Source organism: Macrobrachium nipponense, chromosome 12 (assembly GCF_015104395.2).
Source record: "Macrobrachium nipponense isolate FS-2020 chromosome 12, ASM1510439v2, whole genome shotgun sequence".
NCBI lineage: Eukaryota > Metazoa > Arthropoda > Malacostraca > Decapoda > Palaemonidae > Macrobrachium > Macrobrachium nipponense.
The window spans coordinates 104,892,927-104,901,598 of NC_087205.1; the positions used below are offsets into that span (position 1 = coordinate 104,892,927).

An 8,672-nucleotide genomic window follows, 5' to 3' on the forward strand; every position below is an offset into this window, starting at 1 on the left:
TTCATTGTTACCAGATGTATAAGAATCTCGAAAAAAATCTGAAAAAAATCCCTGTATATATGGAAAAATAACACGCAAAAACGATTCTGTCAAACTGTCATACAGACGACGCAGTTATGATGACGTCATCATTTAAAAACCGCTATATCTTCATTATTTATAAAAAATAATTGGCTGAAACTTCTTGGAAAGCTATGCACGGCATGTTTTCTGCATAGATACAAGTAAAAAACTCGATTTTTTATTTTTTCAAGTTGACATGTCATCCGCCATAGTGGACGGTCCCCTGAAACTGATGACTGATAGGAACAGTGGTTGGTAAAACTGATGGTTACAATGTTTTGAGTGAAAAGATTTACACTTTTACACATTACAAATTTTTGTGTTTTTGTGTTTGTTTCATTTTGCGCATATTTTCATTTTCTTGTTGAAGTGTGCCTTTTTATTTTGATACTGTCCACATTTTTCTGTATTTTCATTTACATTCACAATTAATTGACTTAGTTATTTACATTGCTTAATCATTGCACATTTAATTAAATTTAACATTTGTGAATTAATTTGCATTTACTTAGATTCTTTTCAAGTTTTATTTTTATTTAGCACTTGCGAATTAATTTCAAATTTTCAATTATGCCTAACACTTTTGAATTTTGATTGAATTAATTTTCTTGGAATTTTGTGATAAATTAATTTTGATTTAATTTTACTAATTTAATCAAGAATTAATTAAACTTTACTTTGTTTTCAAGTACAGTAATTTTCCCTGATATTGTGAATTTCACTTATAAAACTTTGAGTTTAGTAATAAACTTTGTATTCAAAATTTTTTATAAGTATTTTCTTTATTTCACACCAGTATATTTGCATTTAATTATGATTATATTTATGTTAGGTAGAAAACATAGAGTGGTAATTGATCTGCTTTCCTTCAATTTACTTGAAGTGACTTAGAACCAGGGAAGTACTTAGACTTCTGAAATCAGGGAAATACTTAGACTTTTAAAGTTGTTGATTGAGTGATGCCCTTTGATTAATTTAATTACTTACAAGATTACCTCACACTGTTTTTTTGATGAACTTAGTCTGATTTTATGCAATACTGGCAAGTTGTTAACGGATCACTGTTGCCTTTAGAATATTCAGTTGTTTAACACCTGTGATGAGGGTTCAGTATCTGGCCTTTGTGAGGTATCAGTTAATGAATGGTAAGTGTGGTAACCAGATACTTGGCACTTCGTAACAATATATATATATATATATATATATATATATATATATATATATATACATATATATATATATATATATATATATATATATATATATATATATATATATATATATATATATATATATATATATACACACACACAAAAGCCCATTCCTTTCCAGATATCCTCCGCTGGTGAAGCAGCTGGAAGCAATGGTGAAGAAGCACCACAATCCTCCGCGGTGGTCCGAGAGAAAACTGATGACCATCAACGGCATCCAAGATGGCCTCGCTGCGACTGTAACAATGATGATGAACGAAAGAGACTTCGTTCTCTTGGCAAAACCAACTTACAGCACTTATTTGTCACTCGTAAGTCTTGGGAGAACTCGGTTATCCCCTCTTCTTTGAGGTCAGAGAGGTGTTCTTAGGCTATTCCACCAAAATTCACCATTTTTGAAAGTAAATTGTATTTTTCCTAACTATACAAACCTCAGATCCTTTACATAAGGAATTACTATCCAGCACCAGCTGGACCAGTCGTAAGATTTACTAACAAGGTACTTCGGCAGTAACTGTTTATCCGATGGTCAGGAGTCCCACCCGACTGGAAGTAAACATACCACTTTGCTTTAGGCCCAGGTACAGTGAGGGGTGACATGAGGTAGGACTATATGTAAAGGACCTCAGATTTGTAGTTAGGAAAAATACAATCTACTTTCGAAAATTGTGATTTGTTCCAACACGTTATCCAAACCATCGGTCCTTTACATAAGGAAGACTCACTTATTGGTGGGAAGAATCTGAGTCTTGTGAACAGATTGGTGTTTGCCCAACCTGGGACAAACACCAGTCGTAAGAGCAAAGAGGGGAGAACCTAGCCTCTGTCCAGCTGATCGGAGTGGGAACTGCAGGATCAGTGGCCAGACCTCTGGACCAATTCATAAGAGTAAGGCAAGCGTACCTCTTATGAATAGCAAGCAAGAACTAATGTCCTAAGTAAGAAGTATTGGGTTTATTTCTCGCGCTCGCGGCTATTCTGGAATCGTCGGGCGTATTGTGGTTTTGGAGTGCAACACACGCCTAAGTGGCGGGAGAAATGCCGCGATTTCTAATGCAATACCTCATCGAGATTCATCTAAGGAGTTCTAGAAATCGCTGGAGCCTGACGTTGGCCGTAGGCTCCGCCCCCAGAATGCCGTATAAATACGACGGACGAAGTGGCAGCAGGAGGAGGAGATATAGAGAGAGATCGTAAAAGAGATTCCAGTTAGTCACAGAGAGATATCCTCAGTAAGAGCCACAGATCCGATTATCAGTGAGAGATCAGCAGCAGCAGAGATCATTCGTGAGAGATACGAGAAAAAGGAACCAACGAAGGATCAGAAGAAAAGTTGTTCGAGAGTTGGTTGGATACTGGTCTGGTCGTCTTCAGGAGTGGACGGCCGTGTTATCTCGACGCCAAACAGACTTCAGGGAAGAAAAGGTCCCGCTACAGGTTTTGGGGAGTTCCGGCCTTACAAGCAGACTATTTTCTGTGATACGGAGTCAAGAGGACGTCTGCAATTGCCGCTCTCCTTTTGTGAAGCCACCACTTCGAATTGCCAAACTGACTAGCAAGTATTTGAATTGCCTCACTGTTCCCCCAAGTACATGCAGAGTAAGATTCTATCTTTTTATGCAAATAGGAGATACCATTCTGCATTTACCTTTGTTAGTAAGCTTGTAAATAAACCTTTGTTGTGTTAGTGTTTCTTTCTATATTCGTATCCACAGTTTCAACTGTTGGTGTTGAAATATTTTTTTTTTATTATTTCATATCGAACCTGAAGCGGACCTCTCTCAGAGGCCGTAACATTGTGTCGACCTTTGGCCAGGATATTTCGACACCATAACATTGTGTCGACCTTTGGCCAGGATATTTCGACACCGTAACAGTAAGCTGCAAAACTTGTTGAGCAGCCACCACGGGTCCCAAGGAAAAAGTGTCCAAAAAACCTATGGGCAAAATCCCGAAGGTAGGAGGAGGTGAATGTGGTCTGGTTGGACCACACCCTGCCTTCAGCACCTGTGCGACGGACAAGTTCTTGAAGAATGCAAGGGTTGGACCAATGCCTCTAACTTCGTGGGCTGTCGGACGAAAGGTACTGGTGTCGGCACTCCTCTTGGACACTTCTTTCTTGGTCACCCCGGTGCTAACGAAGAGGCGTCGACACTCAGGCCTGGGGTGTCATGTTTTCTTCAGATAGCGCCGTAATGCCCTCACAGGATAAAGCAGCATCTCTTCCGTATCATTCCGTTGAAGTCCTCTTGGGAGGGGATCGTGAAGGAGTTGAACCTGGCGGTAGGAACCAAAGGGTTCTGAGTCTTCACTACAAAATCCGGAACGAAATCGAGCATAACTGATCCCCATCTCCTCATGCGTTTGATCGAAGGAAAGACGTGAAGTTCTCCTACTCTCTTTGCTGATGCCAGGACCAGCCAAAAGACGGTCTTGAGGGTCAGATCCCTGTCTGACGACTCCCGGAGGGGCTTGTAGGGTCTATGAGTCAAACTCGTTAAGACAAGAGTCACATCCCACCCTGGGGCCTGAGTTCCCTGGGTGGGCAAGACATCTCGAAGCTCCTAATTAGGAGAGATATTTCCATGGAAGAGGAAGTATCAACTCCTCGCAGCTTAAGGACTAGGGCCAGGCTCTGTATCCTTTGACTGCTGCAGAGGACTGTCTGTTGCTGCTCGGCAAGAAAAACCTCTCGCTCGCAAGAGATGGTGGATAACCGCCAACCTTCAAGACACAGGGAATGTACTGTCTGGTGGTACCGTTCTACATGCAGTTGACACAGCAGGTTGTGCATGGGGGGAATCTCTTCCGGTGCCTCCAAGAGAAGAGCCAGCAGGTCTGGATAGCAAAGGGCCTGAGGCCATTTGGGTACCACCAAAATCATCTGAAGTTTGCTGGTGACCAGCAACCCTGCTGATCACTACGAGGTTTTTTGTCCGATGCCGGGTGTTGGAATGCGTCCTCTGCAACTGCCCATGGGTCTGGCACAACTCGAGAAGAAAATCTGAAGTTTTCTGTTGTTGCCTGGGTGGCGAAACAAATCCACTACTGGACGCCTACAGGTCAAAGAGCCTTTCTGCCACGTCTGGGTGAAGAGACCATTCGGTCCCAATCACCTGATTCTGGTGGCTGAGCTTGTCTGCCACTACATTCCTCTTGCCTGGAATGTATCTGGCTGACAGCTCTACTGAGTGAGCTACAGCCCAATCGTGCACCTGCATTGTCAATTGGTGCAATGGGAGGGACATTAGGCCCCCCTATTTGTTGACGTATGCCACTACCGTAGTGTTGTCGTTCATCAATACCACTGAGTGTCCTATCAGTTGTTCCCGGAACTCTTGGAGCGTAAGAAACACAGCCTTGAGTTCCAGGAAGTTGATGTGAAGGTGCCTGTCATGATGATTCCACACTCCTGCAACCAGCAACTCTTCCAGATGTGCATCCCAACCCTCGGTTGATGCGTCTGAGAACAGAAGCATCTCCAGTGGGGAAGTGCGCAGGGGCACTCATATTAAGAGGTTCCTGTCGTCTAGCCACCAGGCCAGGTCCTCCCTTACTTCCTCCATGAGAGGAATCAGGAAGACTGTGGATCTCGTGCCTGTGACCAGCACTCCTTTAGTCTCCATTGAAGAGACCACAGGTGAAGACGCCCGTGAGGGACTAACTTCTCTAGTGTAGACAGGTGACCGATCACGACTTCCCACTGCTGAGCTGACTGTTTCTGTTGTGACAGGAACCGTCTGGCTGCCTCCCTAAACCTGCTGATCCGCAAGTCTGTGGGGAAGACTCGTGCTGCTACCGTGTCAATCAGCATGCCCAGGTACTTTATCCTCTGCTTGTGGGTTCGAGATCTGACTTCTCGATATTTACCATGATCCCCAGATCACGGCATAAGTCGAGGATTCGATCTCTGTCCTGTGGCAACTGCGAGCGGGAGCTCGCCAGGACCAGCCAATTGTCGAGATACTTCATCCAGATGATATCCCGACCGAATGGGCCAAGCCGACACCAAAGTGAACACTGCTGCGTGAACACCTGTGGCGCAGTTGAGAGACCGAAACAAAGTGCCCTGAATTGGCACACCGTCCCATCGAGGATAAAGCGAAGGTATTTCCTTGAGGACTGGTGGATATTTGAAAATATGCATTCTTCAGGTCCACCGAAAACAGGCAATTGTTCACTGAGCATGCCGTTTCCATCGTGAACCGAGTCTGGCAAACGAAACGGTTCAAGGGAGAGAGATCTATCACCGGTCTCCAGGCCCCCGTAGACTTCACCAGGAAAAGTCGGCTGTAGAACCCCGGTGACTGATCTCACACGATCTCCACAGCTCCTTTGCTCAGCATGGTCTTTATTTCTTGTGTCAGTGCTACGTCCCTGGCAGAACCAGGGACGTACATCTGAAGGTGGACCGTGTGTGAGGTGAGGGGTGGCCTCAACTTGAAGGGAAGTAGGTATCCCTCCCCCCGAACGGACCATCCACTACCCAGGTCTTGGATCCATAGCACTGCCAAGTTGCCCAATGGCTCGCCAGGCACCGCCCCTCCCCCCCCACTTCCAGCAGCAGTTGAGGGAGAGTGCCGTCCCTAGCGTTTCACTTCTCTTCCCCTTCTGCTTAGCCCCTTTCCCGCAAGAGAAGGAGGCTTGAGAGGAGGGCTGACACTCATTCTCGAAGCGAAAGAGGAAGGCTGGGTCTTCCTTGCACTAAACCCTCGACGGTGCTGATATCTTGGAAGCAGAGGAAGCGCTAGTTAAGCTCCGAGGCTTAGCCACAGTTGAATGAGACTGCCCAGAAGGAACCCAGCTACAGTCCGTTGGGTAGACCCAACGTCACCTCTCGACCAGCTGCTCTGGTTAAAACCAGGTTGGCCCCACAGGTTGGCCTTCTGGTGGGCGAGGTAGGAGATGGCCCTACCTCCAGACTGGCAGTCTCCCGAATGCCGAGTCCTCCTCGAACAATAGCTCCCAAGGAGGCTGCGACTCTGGATACCATGAGGGACCACAGATCCAGCCAGAGGATTCCAGGCTCGATGCCTCTTGCTGCGAGAACCAGAGGTCTGTCTCAGACAGCAGGTGATGAAGAGGCACTCCCAGAGTTAGACGAGCTAGCTCTGGGTAAACCTGCTTGGTCGGCAACGGGTCTACCGAAGGCAAAAAAAAAAAAAAACGTAGAAGCGCTGCTGACGAGGCAGAGGAGGGAGAAGGAGCTTGTCTGACTTGCTGGCTCTGAGTGAGGCATCTTGTCCGGAGACAAGGGCGTTCACTTGGTTCAACACACCATCAGCCAAGGAAGACCGGGGTAGTCCCACTGTTGCTCTGGGTTCCTTCTTCCAGAACGACTCCAACCTCGATGGAGGGTCAGAGGGAGCAACCATCTATCGATCCTTCCCTGAGGTTGTTGTGCTGACGAATCAGTGCAATGACCTCTGCAAAGGACCTCTGTATCTCGGGGGTGATTGCGCCCTGAGGAGATGGATTGTCAGGTCCATCCAGGCCAATCACTTTCCGAAACACTCTTCCTTCAGGAGGAAGAACCTCGCCAGACCCCTCATGGTCTCCTCCAACCACTTGAGCGTACAATCTGTTTGGTCCTAGGAACGAAACAGGCTTGTAGGCTCTCGTGGCCGGACCGTAAGAAGCGCACACCTCACGGTCACTCCTATTCACCTCGCTCCTCCTAGTTGAAGGGACAGGTGAGGAAGACCTGATGCTCCTACCCTGCCTACCAGCAGAGCCGGCAGGCTTGGAGGACTGCAGGCGATCACCAACCTGCAGTGGCGATCGAGCTGCAGGTCTGGACCAGCGGTCTCCCTGCGGAGAAACACTGGACAGAGGACGGTAGCATTGGTCTTGTGCGTCAGAGGAGCTGCTACCAGCTGTGCGAGCCGTCCGGTCCTGGTAAGAGCGATGGTCAGATGACTGGTAGCATCCGCTGACGTAGTGAGAGCGACAATGTCCTCATGACACGCCACGGTCCCAGAAGCAGCTGAGGCTGTTCCTGGTGACCAAGGGGACCTCTTCCCAGCCTCGACATGTGAACAGTCTGGTGGGACCATCACCTGAGCAACTTACCATCCTTCCGCTCCATGCCTGGATCCTGAACGGTGAGTACTCAGTTGTCTGGTTCCTGGCTGCTCGATCACTGGTAGATCATACACTAGGTGACGCTCGCTCGCTCGCGGCCGAGATAGCTCCCGATCTGGAGGTGGAACCTCTGGAGCCAAGAGCAGAGGTACCAGCAGTGGCTGGTACCTCTACAGTCCCCGTCTTCTTCTTCCCTGAGGAAGGAGAGATGGGCCCCATTCCCGGAGGAACGAGAGAACCAGCGGAAGACCCACCTGTCCCGCCGGAGCAAGACAGACCCTTAGAAGTCTCTGTGCCAGACTTCTTACGGGGGGAAGTGAGGCCACCTTCTTCTTCCTTGGCTGGGGAACCTTGGAAGTCGAAGGGAAGAGGCAGGAGAAGACAAACGACGAAGATGAAGATGACGACACCTCCCGCTTCCTCATGACTTCTTCTTTACCAACTTCCTCAGGACAGCAGACAGGTCTCCCATCCAGGCTGGAGCTGGGGTGGTTGCGGTGGCAACGGGGCCCAACTCCACCTGGCTGGAAGGACCTGCGGGAGTGACAGCACTTCCACGGGCAGGAAAGGGCAGCAGGTACGGCGACAGCAACAGGAGGGCGATCCAAGGGCAAGCTTTTCGGGCACTCGAAGTCAGGGGGAGGAGCAATGACAGGAAAACCAGGTGGAGGTGGAACCATCTCCCTCTGGGGCACATACGGCAACGGAGCTTGTACCGCAGCTGAGGGGGTGACCATAGTCACCATGCTGAGTATACACCAGGTGAGGAGGAGCAGCATAACGGTGTCGACACAGTCGTAGTCGTCCTTGTCTCCACCCCGTGAGTGAACGGGGCTGCAGCAAGATGATGGATGAGCCCCCCAGAAATACTCGGAGTGCCCGGAAGGTTCAGCGAGTGCCACACCTGCTGTAGATCCCCACCCCACCCGCAGAAGTCAGACACACCTGAGGAAGTAACAGTCGGGTTAAGGGGGGGAGGGTTTCCTGTTCGCTGTGGGGGAAGGATCCCACCCTGAGTGGACAGAAGACCCCGAGTACAACTCTTAGGTCGGGGTGTCGCCCTCCTTCCTCTGCACTCGACAAATTGAGTGAAGAGGCGGAGGTATCACAGGTTAAGGACCGAGAGCATTCACGACCCTCGGCCACCTAGTACACAATGGATGAGGGTCCACGACATCACTGGACCTGAAAGCCCCACACTTACGGCCTCCCACTCCAGGGGGCCACAAGGGCTTCTCCGATTCGTGGGGCTACATGTTCAGTCCAGCGATGCAATTCCACAAATAATAAACAAATAACAATAAGAGTAGTTTC

At 48.4% G+C, this 8,672-nt stretch overlaps 1 protein-coding gene and 1 long non-coding RNA gene across 2 annotated transcripts in view; both read left to right on the forward strand.

Moving 5' to 3' along the window:
• Nucleotides 1-3,237, forward strand: part of LOC135225070 (uncharacterized) — a 35,699-nt gene extending 32,462 nt beyond the window's left edge. Inside the window, exon 4 of the long non-coding RNA XR_010316915.1 lies at nucleotides 1,396-3,237. This is a non-coding gene — a long non-coding RNA (uncharacterized LOC135225070). The remainder of the gene's footprint in view (nucleotides 1-1,395) is intronic.
• LOC135224733 (serine-protein kinase ATM-like) overlaps nucleotides 1-8,672 on the forward strand; it is a gene marked incomplete at its 3' end in the record, with an annotated part of 185,357 nt that overhangs the window by 78,934 nt on the left and 97,751 nt on the right.